We start from the raw sequence: 21,368 nt of genomic DNA, 5'->3' as shown, positions 1-21,368 counted from the left end.
CCTTGCTTGTGCTCTGCACCGCCCCCCCCCCACCGTCAAATAAATAAGTGAAATCTTTTTTAAAAAATGAAAAATGTTAGTTTTATGGCAGTTTCAGTAAAGTTAAATATAACTGCCTGCAGACCTAGGCTTTTTACTCTTCCCCAAAGAAATGAATATGTATATCCACACAAAAATGTGTATTTAAATGTTCACAGTAGCTTTATTCACAGTATCCAGAAACTAGGGGGAAAAACATGAATATCCACCAATAAACCAACAGATAAACAAAACATGGTATACCCATAGTTATGGAAAAATACAAACAATAGGAAAAAAATGATAATACTAATATGTATAACAATGTGTTTGAGTCTAAAAAGCATGATGCTGAGTATGATTCTATATATATAAAACTCTAGAAAATTCAAACCGATCTATACTGACAAAAAAAAAAAAAAACCAAACCCACATTGGTGTTGGCATGGGGCCAAGGGCAGAAGAAGGGCTGTATAGAAAGTGGTTCAAGGAAACTTTTATCATTTTTTATATTTTTAATTTAAATTTAGTAAATTAACATATAATGATTACTAGCTTCAGAGGTAGAGGTCAGTGATTCATCAGTCTTATATAATAGACAGTGCTCATTACATCACATGTACTCTCTAATGTCCATCACCCAAGTACCCCATCTTTCCCTCCAGCAACCCTCACTTCATTTCCTATGATTGAGAGTCTCTTAATGTTTGTCTCCCTCTCTGATTTTGTTTTATTTTTTCCTTTCTTCCCCTATGATCCTCTGCCTTATTTCTTAAATTCTACATATTAGTGAGGTCATATGATAATTGTCTTCCTATGATTGACATATTTTGCTTAGCATAATACGCTCTAGTTCTGTCCACATCATTGAAAATGGCAAGATTTCACTCTTTGATGGATAAGTAGTATTCCATTGTGTATATGTACCACATCTTTATCTACTCATTTGTTGATGGATATCTAGGTTCTTTCCATAGTTTGGCTATTGTGGACATTGCTTCTATAAACATTGGGGTGCATATGCCCCCCCAGGATCACTACATTTGTATCTTTGGGGTAAATCCCTGTTCACACAATTGCTGGGTCACAAGGTAGCTCTATTTTCAACTTTTTGAGGAGCCTCCATACTATTTTCTAGAGTGGCCACATCAGTTTGCATTCCCCCAACAGGGTAAGAGGGTTCCCCATTCTCTGCATTCTTGCCAACATCTGTCATTCTCTAAGTGGTTAACTTTAGCCATTCTCACTTGTGTGAGGTGGTATCTTTTTTTTTTTTTTTTAAGATTTTAGTCATTTTATCTATTTGACAGACAGAGAGATCACAAGTAGGCAGAGAGAGAGGGGGAAGCAGGCTCCCTGCCGAGCAGAGAGCCCAATGCGGGGCCCGATCCCAGGACCCCAAGATCATGACCCAAGCCAAAGGCAGAGGCCCAACCCACTGAGCCACCCAGGTGCAGCTGTGAGGTGGTATCTTACTGTGGTTTTGATTTGTTTTGATTTGTTGCCAAGGGATGTGGAGCATTTTTCATGTCTATTGGCCATTTGGATGTTGTCTTTGGAGAAATGTCTATTCATGTCTTCTGCCTCTTTCTTGATTGGATTATTTATTCTTTGGGTCTTGAGTTTGATAAGTTCTTTACAGATTTTGGATACTAGCCTTTTATCTGATAAGACATTTGCAAATATCTTCTCCCATTCTGTCAGATTTCTTTTGGTTTTGTCTAAAACAAGGTGCCATGCCTGAGATAGAAATGCTAGCTCAGGGATGCCTGGGTGGCTCAGTTGGCTAGGCGTCTGCTTTCGGCTCAGGTCATGATCCCAGGGTCCTGGGATAGAGTCCCGTACCAATAGACCTTGCTTAGTGGAAGCCTGCTTCTCCTTCTGACCACTGCTCCTACTGCTTGTGCTCTCTCTCCTTCTCTCTGACAAATAAATAAATAAGAGAGAAATTAAAAGAGAGAGAGAGAACGCTAGCTCACAGAGCAGGTGAGCACAGAGTGTGGACAGGACCAGGGAGACAGAGTGATTGCTTTTCCCTGAGAGTGCAGTAGGGAATGGGGCATTGAGCTTTCTGCCCTGGGGCTGGAGATTGGGAGGCTCCCATTTTCATCCTCATCCTCTAATGCTGCATAGAAAGCCTTCTGGAAACAAAAACCACACAGAGCAAACCAAGGTCACTTACTTAGTCTGGCCCCCTGGCAAGAGTGGTGCAATTCTGCATGGGGCAAAGACATCTGAGAATCAGTGCAAAAGGCCTCTCCCTCTGAAGATCAGTAAAAACACCTGGCCAAGACCAAGCTTACTGATCACACAGAACTGCACAACTGCAGTGTTAGGGGGAAATAATATATAGAATTCATGTTTTTTCCCCCACAATTCTTTAGTTTTTCATTTTCATTTTTTTCTCTTTCTTTTTCCAACCAATTTCTTATTTTATCAACTCTTTTTTAAAAATCTTTTTTAACTTTCATTTTTACAATTATATTCTATCCTTTCATTGTATTCAAATTTATTTTTGTATATATGTAAGTTTTTCCTTCTTTACAATTTTGGGATGCAGTTTCTTCTACAAATGGAGCAAAATACACCCAGAATCTAGTGTGATGCTCTGTTCTCTTCACCTGACTGATAAATTCTCTCTCTTTTTTCCTTCCTCTTTTTCTTTGTTAAAATCTTTTTTAATATTCATCTTCACAGTTACATTCTATCCTCTCACTGTATTTAATTCTATCTTTGTACATATATAAATTTTTCTTTCTTTACAATTTTGGGATGTAATTTTCTAACAAGCAGAACAAAATATGCACAGGATCCAGTATAAGCTCTGTTCTGTTCACCTGTCTGAGTATATTCTCTCAGTTTTTAAAAATTTTTTAAATTTTATTTATTTATTTATTTATTTATTTATTTATTTATTGTAGTTTTGGGCCTCTTCTGATTTGTTTAGTGTCTATTTCTCTAAGGTCTTTGCTGCCATTTTACTATTTTTTCTCTTGTTCATCTATTCTTCTCTGTAAAGAATGACAAGATGAAAAAATGCACCTCAAAAAAGAGAATAAGAGGCAGTACTAACTGCTAGGGACCTAATCAGTATGGATAGAAGTAAGATGTTGGAACTAGAGTTCAAAATAACGATTGTAAAGATACTAGCTGGGCTTGAAAAGAGCAGAGAGGACACCAGAGAATCCCTTTCTGGAAAAATAAAAGAACTAAAATCTAATCAAGTTGAAATTTAAAAAGCCTATTAACGAGATGCAATTAAAAAGGAGGCTCTAACTGCTAGTTAAATGAGGCAGAAAGTGGAATTAGTGATATAGAAGACACAATGATGGAGAATAAAGAAGCTTAGAAAAAGAGAGAGAAATAATCACTGGATCATGAGGGGAGAATTCAAGAGATAAGTGATACCATAAAGTGAAATAATGTTGGAATAATTGGGATCCCAGAGGAAGGGAAAAGAGAAACAGAGGGGCCAAAGGTATATTGGGGCAAATTATAGTGAAGAACTTCCCTAATATGGAGAAGTAGGCATTCAAGTTCAGGAGGCATAGAGAATCCTCCCCAAAATCAATAAACATAGGTCAACACCTTTACATGTAATAGTGAAACTTTCAAATTTCAGGGACAAAGAGAAAATCCTGAAAGCATCTTGAGATAAGAGGTTCATAACCTACAGTAGTAGAAACATTAGACTGGCAGCAGACCTACCCATGGAGTCCTGGCAGACCAGAAAGGTATGATATATTCAGGGTGCTAAATGAGAAAAATATGCAGGCAAGAATACTTTAACCAGCAAGGATGACATTCAAAATAGAAGGAGAGAAAAAAACTTCCAGGACAAACAGAAACTAAAAGAACTTGTGATCACCAAACCAGGCCTGAAAGAAATGTGAAAGGGGATCCTTTAAGCAAAGAGAGCCCAAAAGGAACATAGACAAGAAAGGAAGGGAGACAACATACAGAAACAGTGACTTTACAGGTAATACAATGGCACTAAATTCATATCTTTCTTTTTTCTTTTTTTTTTTTTTTTAAGATTTTATTTGCTTATTTGACAGAGACAGACAGAATACAAGCAAGGTTAGTGAAAGGGAGAAGCAGACTTCCTGCTGAGCAGGGGTCCTGATGCAGGGCTCAACCCCAGTGCCCTGGGATCATGACCTGAGCCAAAGGCAGACGTTTAATGACTAAGCCACACAGGCACCCCTATTCATATCTTTTAAATAATAACTCCAAAGGTAAATGGACTAAATGCCCCCAGTCAAAAGACACAGGGTGTCAGATTGGATAAATAAAGCAAGACCCATTGATAAACTTTCTGCAAGAGACTCATTTGAGACTCGAGGAAACTTTTAGGGGTGATAGAAATGTTCCATGTATCACTTGGAATGGGAGTTTCACAGAGATTATACACATGGCAATTCTCATCAAACTACCTTTTAAATGGATGTAGTAGTTGTATATCAATTATACCTCAGTAATTTTTTTGACCTGTAGTTGACACACAATGTCTAGTTTCAGGTATGAAACATTGTGATTTAACAAGTCTGTACATTACCTTAAGCTCAACACAAGTGTAGCCACCATTCCAGTACCATTGATCCTATTCCCTATGCTGACTTTAATTCTCATGATTTATTCATTGCATAAGTGGAAGACTGTACCCTCCCACTCCCCATACCCCATTTTTCCCATCCCTCCACCTCCTTTCCCTCTGGCAAACATCAGCTTGTTCTCTGTATTCATGGATCTGTTTCTGCTTTTTTTGGTTTGTTGATTTAAGTTTTTAAAAAGCTTAAATGGGGGGGCAGTTTTAGCAAAACAATTTGTTCTTAGGAGCATGTAAGTATAGGATAGAAAAATTTGGTAGTAAAAGGTAATGAGTGAGTCTTTTCAAATAAGCAAATGAGGTTTAGTAAAGAGAGATAGTATTGTGAAGATTGTTTCAAGGAGGGAAAGGAACTGCTACACAAGAACTCTGTTACCATAAGATCTGCAAGCTTTTCAAGAGTAAAAAGAATTTGTTTTTTATACGAGGAATAAACAAGGGGTAGTGTGGCATAGTGAAGTAAGAATAGGATTGGAAAATTATTTTTATTATTTTTATAAGGCCAGCCTTGTCTCTAGAGGTGCAATTAATGAGGGGTGGTATACTGGTTCAAACAGAGTATAAATTGAAGCTTAGGGCCTGGATGAAGGAAAGCATCTTAACACAGGTTTGTTGAACAAGCATTTGTTCCCATTGATCAGTGGCATTAAACAGTTCAGATAATAATTTATGAATAGAATCTGGAGGTCTGTATGTGGTCTTATGATAAGTAAAGAAAGAAGGCATCTGTAGGGGTGCCTGAGTGGCTCAGTGGGTTAAAGCCTCTGCCTTCAGCTCAGGTCATGATCCCAGGGTCCTGGGGTCAAGCCCTGCATTGGGTTCTCTGCTCAGCAAGGAGTGTGCTTCCCTCCGTTCCTCTCTCTCTGCCTACTTGTGATCTCTGTCTGTCAAATAAATAAATAAAATCTTAAAAAAAATATGAAGGCATCTGTAGTCTTATTCAAGGTTTATGGGAATAGTGCCTTCTTTGCAGCAAGTCTTTTCTGGAGCACAAAAGGGTGGGTGATTTCTTAAACTTTGATGTTTTCCAGGAGCTCAGGCTCAGATAAAAATTCAATTATATTATCGTGTTGTATACTTTCAGGGGCATTTTATTCTGTTTCTTGAGAGTAAATTATGATAACTGAGACCAATTAATGGACTAAAATAGATAATTCCTGAGATTTTATAATTCTTACGGTAGATAAAAGAGCCTAAAACCTGATTAAGGATATAACATGAATCAGTGGGAAAATCACATATTATTCAAATTATGATGTTTGATATGATTAGAGCTTTGGATAAAAAAGCAGGTAAGAGCTGCATATGACATTAGAAACTAAAAGATACCCAAAGGTAGCAAATAAGAGTTGAATTTAAAAACAATATCAGCATGGACCCTGGATAGCTCTGTTAGTAAAGCATCTGTCTTCTGCTCAGGTCATGATCCTGGGGTCCTCGGGTCCTGGGATCAAGCCACTTGTCAGACTCCTTGCTCAGAAGGGAGTCTGCTTTTCCTCCTCCTTCTGTTCCATCCCCAGTCATGCTTACTCTCTCCTGCTCACTCTCTCAAATAAAAAAACTTAAAAAAAAATCATCCTTAATAACTCAGAGAAAATATAGCTTAGTATTTAGCTGACATCTATATAAGGAAGTTCTCTATGAGCATAAGGGCAATGCAACAAAAGCATAAAGGATAAATGTTTATATGGTTACATAAAAATATAGAACGTTTGGGGGCACCTGGGTGGCTTAGTCATTAAGCGTCTGCCTTTGGCTCAGGTCATGATCCCAGAGTCCTGGAATCAAGCCCTGCATCAGTCTCCCTGTTTGGTGGGAAGTCTGCTTCTTCCTCTCCCTCTCCCCTGCCTGTGTTCCTTCTCTTGCTATTTCTCTGTCAAATAAATAAATAAATATATAAATAAATAAATAAATAAAATCTTTAAACCTAACGAAATCCATCACTCCCTTCTTATCCATAAAGAAGGGTCATTTGACTCTGAAGTGATTGTTTGCACGAAGGAAAGAAAGATTTGGGGAGGTTATATCATGGAACCACTGAGTGTGGACCTGGTAATCAGTCAATAGGAATAGAAACAGCCATGTCCATTATTAAAATGCTGATTTATAATATCTGCTGCCTGGAGCCCCACCTTCCCTACTCTTGGTCCAGCAGCCAATGAGGTAAACTTGGGACAGCAGGAGGTCTCTAGGACCCTGATCCATCCCTGCTATTTGCATCCATTCTGAACAAATGATTGGGCCCTATATAGTACTGATTATTAAATATGTTAATATCACTCTTGGCTGTATAGATGTCATCCCAAAACATTTTTAGCAGCAGTAGGAAGAACCTTCTCTTCCCTTCCTCTCTCCCTCCCCTACTTACCTAGAACTGTGTTACATGAGTTTTCCTCTACAAATGGTGGGAAGAATGACAGAAAAAATTATTAACAAAAGATGTTTAATATAAGAAGATTCAGATAGTATCCAAGAAAATTATTATTATCTCTAATGCTAAATAAAACACTTGCAAAAGAGGGTGGAAAGTAGGGAGATCATGAGAAAAAAGCAAAGTGCAAAGAAGATGGGTGGGAGATCCCACAAGAAGATGATGAAGGATAAATCCCCATCCATCCATGGAAATACCAACAACACCCTCTAATCAGGGATTTCCAAAGTTGACATCCATGGTCTAGGCTTATGGATGTCGTTCCCTATATTAAACTATCTAAGGGATAAAAATCTGAACCTTGAAATTACTTGAGAAATACCTCCTTCCTAATAGAATTGAGTCCTAGAGATCACCTGGGTCTAACATGTCATTTGTTGCCAATTCCTCATTTGTGCTAATAACTAGAAGTCATAACCCCCCCCCACTCCCACTCACCTTTTAAATATTCCTATGTTTTGAAATGTAGTATAGAGAGAAATAGGAACATTTTCTTAAAAGCTTCCTAGCAGGTCTCTTTTGTTCTTCATCCTTAAATATCCTTGAGGGGAAGAGTTGCAAAAGTAATTATCAAGTAATTTTTGGTTTTGGGGTGCCTGGGTACTCAGTTGGTTAAGTAATCAAGTCTTCATTTCAGCTCAGGTCATGATCTCAAGGTCATGAAATGGAGCCCAGCGTCAGGCTCCACACTTATGGCAGAATCTGCTTGGGACTCTATCTCCCTCTCCTTTCTCTCTTTATTTATTTTATTATTGATATCAATTTGGGTATCGATATCAATATCTATATGGGTAGAAATATCATGGGAATTGGGCAGAAATCTCCTCTGATAACTTGTTTACAACATCGTTGAGCCCTCAAGGAAATCACGTGAGCCTGGTCCATAGTCTTGTGAGGTCTCAGTCCAAATCTCATGAGAACTTACTCCAAATTTTGAGAGCTTTAGTCCAAATCTCTTTCAATCTCCTGAGAAGCCAGGCATTTCTCACAAGATTGCTACCCAAATCTCATCAGAACTCATTTCAAGAACTCAGGGAAATCATGTGACCCACTCTGAATCTCATGAGATCTCAGCCCAAATCTCATGATAACTCAAGCTGGAGTGCAAATTACCACCACTGGTGGCAGTGGTGAGCTGCAGTGAGAGATGCTGGAAGAAGTGACAGTGTCCGTTCCCACCAGGAGGCTGTGGTGAGCTGCACACGTGAGAGGTGCTAGAAGATGTGACACTGCAGCTTGCTGCCACTGGAAGCAGTGGTGAGCTCCAGTGAGAGAGGCTGTAAGAAGTTGCAATGCACTTTCACATCATTGCATGCATTGGTGAGCTGCACTGCAAGACCCTGGAAGGCAGTGCAGTGCAGGTTCCTGTCACTGGAGACAGTGTTCAGTTGCAGTGCAAGCGATGCCCAAAGGCCTTGCAGTTCTGCTTATGGCCACTAGAAGCAGTGCTGAGATGCAGTACAAGACCATGGACAGTGTGGATATGCAGCTTGTCCTTACTGGGGGAATGCTGAGCCACCAGGCGAGATGTTAGAAGGAGTGACAGTGAAGTATCCTGCCACTGGACACAGTATTGATCTGCAATGTAAGAAGCTGCAAGGAGTGGCAGTGCAGTTACATACCACTGGAGGCAGTGGTGAGCTGCAGGGTGAGACACTGGAAGGAGAGTCAGTGTCTGTTCCCACCATTGGAGGCAGTGGTCAGTGGCAGTGTGAAGGAAGCCTGAAGGATTTGCAGTGCTACTTACTACCACCAGAGGCAGTGTTGACATACAGCATGAGACCATGGATGGCATAGTTTTGCAGCTTGTCACCACTGGAGACAGTGACAAACTACAGTACGGGATGCTGAAAGGAGTGTGAGTAAAGTATGCCAACATTGAAAGCAGTGGTGAACTGCAGTGTGAGATGCTGGAAGGCATGGCACTGCTGCTAACCACCACTAGAGGGAGTGTTGAGATGCAGTGCAAGGTCATGTGTGGTATATTTAAAGAAATAGAAGACAGCCATAAAATTTATATGGAATCACAAAAGACCCCAAATACCCAAAGCAATCTGGAGAAAGAAGAAGAAGAGAGAGAGAGTCCAAGATGACAGAGGAGTAGGAGACCTTAATTTCATCTGGTCCAAGGAATTTAGCTAGATAGCTATCAAACCATTCTGAACACCTGAAAATTCAAGCAGAGATCAAAGAAAAGAATAGCTGCAACTCTACAAACAGAAAAGCGACCACTTTCTGCAAGGTAGGGGGTACAGAAAAGTGTACCCAGGCAGGAAGATAAACCATGGGAGGAGGGAGCCTCGGTCAGCCAGCTACCACCAAGTGCTAGGGGCAGCAGAGCACAAAATTGGAACTTTAGAAGTCTCTGGTGAGGGATGTCGCTTGGCCAGCTAAGCAGGGAATGGAACCTTTGATGGAACAGTGTGGTCTCAGGATCCTCAGGGTCCCAGGAAGACCAGGGACGCTGGAGGGCAGAGAGCTCCCAGGTAGCAGAGCAGGGAAGCTGGCTGCATAGAGTGAGTGAGCCCAGGAGTGGGCTCTAAGCTGGAGGCTGCCAGCAACCATGATCCATGGCACAGTCTGGCCACTCCTCTTTGAGAAGGCACCCAAAAATCAGCACAACTGGGGAGACCCCCTGTCTTCCCCAGGAGTGTTGCCTGAGCATGCTGCAGGAGTCTGCTGGGTTTGGACACCAAACGGGGTCATGTGCCAGAGATAGAAATGCTTGGTTACGGTCTGCAATATAAGAAGTATGGACAGAGTATGGAGTATGGAGTATGGACAGAGACCCAGGAGACATGAAGGATTGACCACTTTTCTGTGAGGGCACAATGAAGAGTGGGGGCCCAAGTTCTCAGCTCCAGGGCCAGAGACTGGGAGGCTGCCATGTTTATTCTCATCCCAAAGGATTGGGATTATTCCCTGCATATTTTCAGACCACAATGCTTTGAAAATGGAACTCAATCACAGGAGAAAAGTTGGAAAGAACTCAAATACATGGAGGCTAGAGAGCATCCTACTAAAGAATGAATGGGTCAACCAGTCAATCCAAGATGAATTTTAAAAATTCATGGAAACACATGAGAATGAAAACACATCTGTTCAATATCTTTGGGATGCAAAAAGGCAGTCCAAAGAGGAAAGTATAGTCCAAAGTCCTATAGTATATAGTATACAGGTATATATACTTCAGTCCAAAGAAGGAAGTATAGTATAGTCCTTCAGTCCAAAGAAGGAAGACCTTTCTCAAGAACCCAGAAAGGTCTCACAAATAAAACCTAACCCTACAGCTAAAGGATCCGGAGAAAGAGCAGCATAAAACCTAAACCCAAAAGAAGAAGAGAAATAATAAAGATTAAAGCAGAAATCAATGAAGTAGAAACCAAAAGAATAGTAAAACAGAACAACGAGAGTAGGAGCTGGTTCTTTGAAAGAATTAATAAGATTGCTACACCCTGGCCGGACTTCTCTAAAAGAAAAGAAAAAGGAACTGAATCAATAAAATCATTAATCAAGAAGGAGAGATGACACCCAACACCAAAAAAATACAAACAATTATAAGAACATAGAATGACAACTCTATGTCAACAAAACAGGCAGTTTTGAAGAAATGGATGCCTTCCCAGAAACTTAGAAATGACCAAAACTGAACCAGAAAGAAAAGGAAACCTGAAGAGACCCATAATCAGCAAGGATATTGAAGCAGTCATCAAAAATCCACACCAGATGGCTTCCCAGGGGAATTCTACCAAATATTTAAAGAAGATTTAATACCTCTTCTTCTGAAACATTTCCAAAAAATATAACTGGAAGGAAAACTTCAAAATCCTTTTGATGAGGTCAGCATTACCTTGATCCCCAAACCAGACAAAGACCCCACCCAAAAGGAGAATTATGGATCACTATCCCTGATGAATATGGATGCAAAAATTCTCACCAACATACTAGCCAATATGATCCAACAGTAATTAAAAGGATGATTCACCACAACCAAATCAAATTTATTCCTGGGCTGCAAGGGTGGTTCCACAACCACAAATCAATCAATGGAATCCACTACCTTAATAGAAGAAAGAAAAAGAACCAGAGGATCGTCTCAATAGATGCAGAAAAAACATTCAACAAATTAATGCATCTATTCTTGATCAAAACTCTTCGCCGTGAAGGGATAGAAGGAAGGTACATACCTCCACATCATAAAGACTATCTATGGGAAACCCACATTTCCCAATGGGGAAAACTGAGAGCTTTTCCTTTCAGGTCAGGAACACGACAGGGATGCCCATTCTCATCACTATTGTTCAACATAGTACTAGAATTCCTAGCCTCAGCAATCAGACAACAAAAAAAGATAAAGGGCATCTGAATCAGCAAACAAGAAGTCAAACTCTCAACCTTTGCACACAATAGGATACTTTCTATGGAAAACCCCAAAGACTCCACCCCAAATTGCTATAACTCACCCAGGAATTATCCCTAAAGTGGCAGGATATAAAATCAATGCACAGAAATCACTCGTATTTGTGTACAGCAACAATGTGACAGAAGAAAGAGAAGGGGTCCACCCCATGTATAATTGCACCCAAAACCATAAGATACTTAGGAATCCATCTAACCAAAGAAGCAAAGGATCTGTACTCAGAAAACTATACAGCAGTCATGAAAGAAATGGAGGAAGACACAAAGAAATGGAAAAACGTTCCATGCTCATGGATTGGAAGAACAAATATTGTGAAAATGTCTATGCTACCTAGAACAAACCAAAGATTCAATGCCATCTCTATCAAAATACCATCCACATTTTTCACAGAACTGGCATAAATATCGAAGCAGAAGAAGAAGAAAAAAAAAAAAACAACAACAACAACCCAAATAGCCAAAAGGACGTTGAAGAAGAAAGACAAAGCTGGTGGCAACCCAAATGCAAACTTTAAGCTCTATTACAAAGCTGTAATCATCAAGATGGTATGGTACTAGCACAAAAACAGACCCAAACATCAATGGAACAGAATAGAGAGCCCAGAAATGACCTCTCAACTCTAGGTCAACTAATCTCCCTCAACAACGAGGGAAAAAGTGTCTTCAATAATTGGTACTGGAAATATGGCTTAGCCACATGCAGAAGAATGAAACTGGACCATTTCCTTATACCATACACCAAAATAGGCTCCAAATGGATGAAAGACCTCAATGTGAGACAGGAATTCATCCAAATCCTTGAGAACAGAGGCAGAGACCTCTTTGACCTAAGCAAAAGCAACTTCTTGCTACACACATCTCCAAAGGCGAGGGGAAACAAAAGCAAAAATGAACTGTTGGGATTTCGTCAAGATAGAAAGCTTTTGCACAGCAAAGGAAACTGTCAACAAAGCCAAAAGACAACTGACAGAATGGGAGAAGATATTCACAAATGATATATCGGATAAAGGGCTAGTATCCAAAATCTAGAAAGAACTTACCAAACTCAACACCCACAAAACAAATAATCCAATCAAGAAATAGGCCAAAGACATGAATAGATATTTCTCCAAAGAAGACATCCAAATGGCCAGTGGACACAAAAAAAGTGTTTAACATCCCTCGACATTAGGGAATTACAAATCAAAACTATAATGAGAGACCACCTTACACCAGTTAGAATGGCTAAAATTAACAGGACAGGAAACAACAAGTGTTGGCAAGGTTGTGGAGAAAAGGGAACCTTCTTACTTACTATTGGTGGGAATGCAAACTGGTGCAGTCACACCAGAAAACATTCTGAAGGTTCCTCAATAAATTGAAAATAGAGCAAACCTATGACTCAGTGGTTGCACTCCTGGGTATTTACTCTAATGATATAGATGTAGTGAAAAGAAGGGCCACCTGCACCCCAATAATCATAGCAGCAATGTCCACAATAGCCAAACTGTGAAAAGAGCCTAGATGTCCTTTAACAAATGAATGGATAAAGAAGATGTGGTCCATATAGACAATGGAATATTTCTCAGCCATCAGAAAGAATGAATACCCATAATTTTCATTGACAGGGATGGAACTGGAGGGGATTATGCTGAGTGAAATAAGTCAAGCAGAGAAAGACAATGATCATATGGTTTCACTCATACATGGAAGATAAGGAATAGAGTGGAGGACCACAGGGGAAGGGAGGGAAAACTAAATGGGAAGAAATCAGAGAGGGAGACAAACCATGAGAGACTCTCGACTCTAGGAACCAAACTGAGGGTTACAGAAGGGAGGGGGTGGGGGGAAGAAGTATCTGGGTGACAGGTATTAAGGAAGGCACATGTTGTGATGAGCACTGGGTGTTATAGGAAACTAATGAATCACTGAACACATTAAAATCTACTGATGTACTATATGTTGGCTAATAAACTTAAATTTTAAAAATTAAATTAAATTTAAAAATAAATAAATAAAACCAAGGCAGAAACTGTACATAACCCAGAGGGCTCCATGCTCCTGGAGGATGAGCTAGTGGTCATTGCCAAGGTCTCTGGCCATCAGAGGACTGGAGATCTGAGAGTGGTTCGGTGCACCTCTGCACCCGAAGCTCCATGGCCATGGCAAGGTGCAGGGACCCAGAGGGAAGACCCAACTAGAGGCCAAGCTGGCTCCCCAGGTGCTGCAGGACCCTCACTCCCAGCCCCACCAGGTGTTATCTGTCTAGAACCAGGAAGAAAACCTTTTCCCTCAACTATTCTTTTTTAAAGACAGTTGCTCAGCATTGACACAGAAAAATATACATAAATATACATAAAGCTGGAGCCATTCATAGTTGCAAATGACCTACAAGTTATCAGAATGTAGTGATCACAGAGAGGACCTTGTGTCTCCAGGCAGGCCTCCTGTGTGCAGGTGCAGCTGGGGGCCTGACATGCCTGTGTGGCCGGTGCTAGGCTCCATGATCTCCCTGGAGGGGACCGAAGTAGGAACCTGCTCTGAGAGCTCTGGCTCAGAACAGTACTGCCTGATGGAGACGGATAGCCCCTCATGAGTCCCAGATGTCCTGGTGATTCTTGGGCACCGCCACAAATCTCAGCTTCTTCATGAAGCGGTGGGGGCAGCCCAGCAGCCACAGGTCCCACAGGTCCCACAGGTCCTCCAGGGATAGCACCTTGGTGGGCTTGTGGTCCAGCAGGTACCTGTTCAACTGGTTCTCATCATGCCACACAACCTCAACCCCATTGGCCAGGTTGACCCCCATCACCTGGTGACAGGCCAAGGTCAGTCAGTGAAACTCTACCACCAACCCCCCCCCAAAAGGCTCCCATGTAGTAAACGTTGCCCTGCTCCCTGGGGATCTAGGCCTAGAACTGTGGCCAGCACTAGTAGCTGAAGTGTTCATAGGCCACCCATAGAAACTGGGTTGCAGGGTGCCAAAGAAGGGGGACAGGATCTCCATGCCCACATGATCACAGAATTTCATGTCTACATCTGCAAACACCAGGTCGTCCACCTCACGGAGGAAGCGCTGCTCACAGAAGCAGCTGACCATCACCATGTGCTGCATAGACACATCCTGCCAGTGTGGGGCGCTGGGTACCTCTAGGACCACCACCCTCTAGCCCTTCCAAGGGGCACAAGGTCCCGGCAGCCCACTGCTCAGTGAAGACCTAGTAGGTGACCCTGTGTCCCACCATGATGGGTTCTGTGCCCTCTGCAGGAACAGCTCCAGGAAGACCACCTATATACAGGGACGAGGGACAAGTTGGGAGGAGGGTCACTGTCAGAGGCTGGCAGCAGGAACCCAGAGCTGGGGACCATGGACATGGGCACCTTCTTCAAGGGGGCAGGCCCTGGGCTGCTTTAAACAACAGCCACTCTCCCAGCCCATTCTGAGCAAATCTGCTTGTGGGGCCTCCCTACCTTCTGCTCCCAGGGATGTGGGTCAATAGTACTCCATCATACAAAGGGGAGCCTGAGGCTTCAGAGGTAGGAAACCAACCCCACAGCCAGCATGCTGGGGCCAGGAACACTCCCCCTGTGCCAAGCTCCCAGGCAAACCCTGCAAGTGCCCTCCCTGGCTGACCCCCTTCAGGTCCTGTCCCCACCTGAAGGGAGCACCTTTGGGCACAGCCCTCCTTTCTATGGCCTATAAACAGGCTAGAATCAGCAGGGCTGACTTCCTTTGCTTGGAGAGGGCTGTGGCTGGCCCCAATAGAGCTGTCTCCATCCCCAGAGGGTCCTCCCTTGAAGGCTACTGAGCCTCTTCCCTAAATTTTTAAAATTTAAAATTCAATCGACCACAGATATTCCTAGGAGGGGTCACCCTCAAACTCCCCCAGATCAGGAATAAGGTCCAGCCCATGGGCAGGGAGGGGAAAGAGGACTGCTGGAAGAAGATGGGGCTTGCTTAGGCCCCTGCCATGAATCCAAGAATATAAGCTTCTAGGTCCAGGTCTACATCTCCCTGGCCCCAAGAAGCTGGAAGTCTTATCTCTCTGAGGGGACTACCTGTGGGGACAGCAGCTTCCCCATTGTCAGCAAGGGTGGTGAGCCCCTGGGGACTGATTTTTTTTAAGGTTTTATTTATTTATTTGACAGAGAGACAGCTAGAGAGGGAACACAAGCAGGGGGTGTTGAAGAGGGATAATCATGCTCCCCACTGAGCAGGGAGCCCAACATGGTGTTGTTCAATCCCAGGACCCCAGAATCACAGCCTGAGCCGAAGGCAAATGCTTAATGACTGAGTCACCCAGGTCCCCTGAAACTGATTTTTCCCCCCACAGGCACTAAGGCTACTTCCTATGCCTGCCCAAACTCCAAACCTAACCCCAGCCTAAGATACTGTATGATTCCACTTATATGAAGTATCCAGACACACAATATTGTATGTGGCTGCAGTGGCCAAGGGGAAAGGACAATGGGGAGTTGATGTTTCATGCATACAGTCTCCCTTGGGGAGAATGAGAAAATTCTGGAGAATGATGTACGACCATGGGAATTCAGCTAAGGCCAGAGAATTGTGTACCTGAAATGCTTTAAGGGGTTCTTATGTTTAATCACTGTGAAAAAGTGAATGAAGGACTGATGTATGTCACAGCGTGGGCAGACACTGGAAACAGCCCCAGTGACATAAGCCATATATAGAAATACCACTTAAATGGGAACCGTCTGTGCTCCTTAAGTCCATCAAGGTTACCAAAATAAGGGAAAGTCCAGGAAGAAGTTACAGAAGAAGAAAACTGGATCCGAATGGAGAAGACATTTCAGACCATTGGGCAGGTGGTGACAGCTGAAGTGGGCCTGTGGTCTGGGTTCAAATGTGGGAACCAACATGATTTCCTCCCTTGGGGTTACCTGGTGGTTCCATGGGACAGTGTCCCTCTTTGAGGTAAAATGCACCAAAGTAGCCTGTGTGAAGTGGCAAACATGGTAAAGAAATGACAGCTGGGGAGTCTGAGTGTGGTTTCCTCCATATTTGGTTATCAGCATATTTGTGCTGCTGTGACAAGTTAATGCAGATTTGGAATCAACTTGGAGTAAATGACTCTTCCAAATATCCACATTAGCCCCACATCACAGAAACAAAGAGGACATCAGACTTCAGGATGGAGGCCAAGCCCTCCCACATTCAGGTCACCCACCGTGGAGAGGCCATTCACCCTTGTAGGAGGACACATGTTAGCAAGAGACTAGTGGGAGGTTTAAACTGGGGACCCCTGTATCTCGGGTGCAGTAGAAGCAGTGGGATATGGAATTCCAGTTTTCCACAAGGCTCCATCACAACCTGGTTAGAACTGTGCAAAAGCAGGAAGGGAAGCCTCAGTAAAGTGGACTGGGGATGCCGGAAGGGGAGGCTAGAAGGGGGCGCCTGGCGCTCAGAGCCCATTACAGACCCCATATTACAATCCCCCATGGGAGAGACTCATTCATTCCAGGCCCCATATGGGTAGCTGGAGGGTTCATCTCCTACAAGAAATCACCATCCCCACTGCTCAGCTGGTGAGAATCCTCCATCACCCTGAACCCCTGCCTTTCTCCAGGGGACTTTCCTTCCAAGCACCCCTCCCAACTTCTTCCTCCTTCTTCAGGAGGAAATACTGTTCCTCTCCTTTGTTTCTTGCACTTGCCTGTAATGGGACTGTAGCTTGCTCGTCCCAGATTGCCATTCTCTGCTCTTCCCAAATAAACCCATGTTGCTGGTCAAATAACTGGCCATTTGAGTTTAAGGTGAACAGAACTAATAAATTCAAGAAACTTGCAAGGAACAAATTCACTACAAACAAATCAATTGTATTTCTACGTGCTCCAAAGGCACCATCAGAAAGAGACTATGGAGAACAATCTCATTTACTACCGCATCCAAAAGAACAAGCTACCTAGGATTCCCCTGAACCAAGGGGGTGACAGACCTGTCCTCTGACAGCCGTGAGACACTGATGACAGGCAGGGAGGGAGACAGGAAGACACTATATGTTCAGGGAAGAACCGATACTGGGAAGATACCTCCTTTCCCCCAAAGCCATCTACAGAGTCTGTGCTGTCGTTCCTGAACTTCCAGACTCCGGACCAACCCTGAAGCAGGTGTGGACACACGAAGGACCCTGCAGGGCTGAGGCGGGGGGAGCAGAAGCACTGAGGTGGGCAGCCACTCCCTGACTGCAGACGGTCTGAGGAGTCCCAGAAACCAAATCCATGAGTGCATAAACACAGACACAGGATCCGGGGCGTGTATCCGAGCCCAGAAAGTGGAGACCCCACAGCCCCGCAAACAGCACTGCAGGAGGTCACATCACCACACACAAAACCACAGAAGCCCCAGTGTCCACACAGCGCGCCCTTCCTCTGTGGGGTCCTGAGACCAAGCACCCCCTCACCAGTCCCCACTCAGGTGGCTTCTCCCCACCTTCTCCAGTGGCCAGTCCTGAGGGGGTGAGACTGCTGTCAGTGTGGACACGGTCCCACATCCTCCACAGCGGGTCCTGTCAGTGTGAATGTGGACTCACATCCTCCCAGCTTGTCCTGTCAGGGTGGGAGCAGCCCCACATCCTCCAGAAGTCTCCACAGCTGGTCCTGAGCTGCATGGAGTCCAATATCCCCCAACTTCTCCAAAAATAGCTAAGGAACAATGAATTGGAAACAATTTGGAATGACAACAGCCCCTCACCCAAACAGTGGCACCGAAAATGACCCTGGCCCTGACACAGACCCACACACTGACCTCGACTTGATGTCAAGCCTGGCCCTGACCACAGTCCAAGACCCTAACCCTAACCCTAGCCCGCAACATGCACAGTGTTCATAAAATCAAAAGGTAGAAACTGCAAACATCCATCAATGGTGAATGCATAAACAAAGTGTGATGAAGGGTTTATAAATTTGGGTTCAGGCTCAGGTTTCAATTAGAGTTCTAGATCAGGGTATGGGTTTAGGGCCAGGGTGAGGAATTAGAGTGAGGGGCAAGGGAACAGTTAGAGTTTAAGGCTTTAGGTTTATGGTTTAGGGTCTGAGACTCAGGGCTTATGGGATAAAGTTCAAGATCAAATTTGGGGTTTGGGTTCATTCTGGGAATTGGGTTCAGGGTTCATGGCTCAGAGTTCTGGTTTAGGGTTTGGGTTCGTGGTTCAGGGCTTGAATCCATGGCTCAGGCTCAGAGTCCAGGCTTCGAGTTCAATTTCAGTTTTTGGATTCAGGTTTCCCATTTGGGTTTATGGTCTGGTTAGTTTTCAGCATTAAAGTTAGGGGTTAAGGTTAGGTTTGGGATGACACATTTTCTTCAGTTGTCACGATGGGCACAAAATTTCTATCTGAAGTTTCTAAATCTGAAATGTATTTTGTCTGGGTGTCAGGAGCTGGTTTGGAGTTCAGGATCCCAGTAACATCCCTACTGACGGCATTCTGGTCCTAGAGTCTCCCAGCCACCCAGACGTGGCTTTTTTCTTGGACCAAACATACCCTTGGCAGAGAAGGGTGAGCTGGTGCCAAAGTTGGGATGGTTTCACAGTGGTAGAGGTCTGAAACCAAATATCATGGAAATGTTCATGGAAAATGAAACAGGAGAAAAATAATAGGTCGACTCATGATTCTTCCACAATAACAAAGACCAAGTTTCCAACAGAATCTAATAAATTTCCCTTACCAGTACTGAAAGAGGGCCCCCTCCCCTGGTTTAAACTAAGAATCACAGCAGGACACTTCCTACTTTGTGTCAAAAATAAAATTTTAGAGCGCCTGGGTGGCTCAGTTGGTTAGGCAACTGCCTTCGGCTCAGCTTATGATCCCAAAGTCCTGGGATTGAGTCCCACATCGGGCTCCCACTTCCAAGGGGAGGATGACCTTCTCCCCTTCTCTTCCCCTTCTCCCCTCTCATGCTCTCTCTCATTCTCTCTTTCTCACATAGATTTAAAAAAAAAAAAAAACTTTAAAAATAAAATAAAATTTTATTATTTGTATGTTCCAGTGTATAATTTTTTGGAAGCATTGACAACATTTTCCTTTCTCAAATTCTCATCAACACACGGGGACAATGCAGGCAATGTTGTAATGCGTGGCTCATTGGAATACCACGTACAGGGAGGGCTATCAGAAGCAATAAAAAGGTATCAAATATGAAACTCAGAAAAAACACCCTTTATGGGCATGTAATGAGGATCTCTAACCATAAGATCTAACACCTCACCTTACGCAATTCATCTATAAAAATCATCAATAACAACAACCTGCTGACCACTGTAACCACCTCACCTTTGACCTCTAGGCTTGTAACACACACTCCAATTGCTAGAGACACCCTTCTCAGCAGCAGAACAGGACTTGCCCAGTCCCAGTGGACCAACTGTTACAGTGAAGCCCCAAAATCCCACTCCTTGGAAATCCCAGCTATTAGGACACAGTCACAGAAACCACACCCAGAACTCCATAAAGAACAGCCATCTCATGAAGCGAATGCTGCAGATCACCACCTCTCCTACAAAGTAACTCTACAGTGGACTCCAGGTCTGTCCCCTTCCCAGGATTACACAGGCATCGCATTCTTCCAATACTCCATCCTCAGAACAAAACCTTGAACTGTCCTCGTCAGTCCTGTGTGCAGGCTCACAGTAAGCCCTGTGAAAGACAGACACCTTCTTGAGAGCACTCAGCCTCTCAAGCCTCTCCTAGCAGACGGAGGGTGTGGTCTCCCCGACTTCCGTACCAACTAGAGAATACTTGGAAAAAGTCTTGCCATACTCCATGCAAAAGGCATATTCTCCATCTGCAAAATGATGGACGGTGAAACAGCATGGATTCCCAGCACCTTCTTGAACCTAGGTAAATTGGAGATACAGCTTGGCCAGAGCTATTATCCCCATTCCCCTAAAACACACACACACACACACACACACACACACACACACACACACCCCCCTTCCCTTGTGCACTCCAGACCAGTTTCCATCCACTTTGCTCATTCTCAGTCATCGTCTCTGCAGAGTAGTATAGTAATACCGAGGTGCTGGGACTGAGGTGCTAGGTGCTAAACCAGCACCTTGGACGCACTTATTATCAGAAATTAATATTCATTTTATTAACAGATGCATCCCAGGAGATCTTGCCACCGCAGCCATTAGAAAAGTCATTACAACAGACATCCTAACAACTGGTGCCAATCTCCATGTCTCCACTCCCTGGCTCCAGGGATTGGCTCATTCATGGGCATGTGACCTGGTCCCAGCCAATGAGTTGGGAGAAACCTCAGGTCTCAGCTGGCAGAGCCAAGCATGGGGTGGACCACCCAGGCCAGGGGCTTTTCCATCATGACTGCAGAAGCGGCCTAGGCAAGGCCCATGCCAGTGCCACAGAGGGCCTAGGAAGCCAGGTGCTCTGTAACATTGCTGAGGGCCCAATCAGACTTGTCCTAAAGCCCACATATGCTAGATCCTCCACTAACTCAGGAGAACCCTAAATGTGCTCATGGTCTTGGCCTGAATAAGATGACCATCTGTGTGGTATATAACTCACAAGATATACCTGCCAGGCAATGGGGACTTACTCAGCCAAACAATACATACATGGAATTCAACCACAGACAAACATGTTATGGGAAGCTCAAGGCCTACAGAGAAATGGGGAGGAATTCCTGAGGCCTTCATTGTTCACCAATCTATCATTTTTTTTTTCTCTTTCAAGTGGAGGGGCTGCGGTCAGGTTGGATAGATCCCAGTGTATTCCTACTCTGCCACTGGAAAAGAAAAGCCCTCTCCCCCATCATCCATCATGTTGCAGATCTGGAGTATGGGAAACTAGCACCCATGGGACCTCCCCCGTATTCTATCAATCAAGTGTGGCCAGAACATTAGTTATGAATGATCTGTGGCTGCTTTCAAG

The 21,368-nt window shown here is 43.5% G+C and overlaps 1 pseudogene; it reads right to left on the bottom strand.

Annotated features, from left to right (window-relative positions):
• Positions 1-14,046: 14,046 nt before the first annotated feature.
• Positions 14,047-14,736, bottom strand: LOC101682608 (annotated as a pseudogene).
• Positions 14,737-21,368: the final 6,632 nt, after the last annotated feature.

Source organism: Mustela putorius, unplaced genomic scaffold (assembly GCF_011764305.1).
Source record: "Mustela putorius furo isolate JIRA1106 unplaced genomic scaffold, ASM1176430v1.1 tig00003923_pilon_pilon_pilon, whole genome shotgun sequence".
Classification (NCBI taxonomy): Eukaryota; Metazoa; Chordata; class Mammalia; order Carnivora; family Mustelidae; genus Mustela; species Mustela putorius.
Note: the sequence above shows the minus strand (reverse complement) of the source record. Positions and strands in the feature narration are given on the sequence as shown.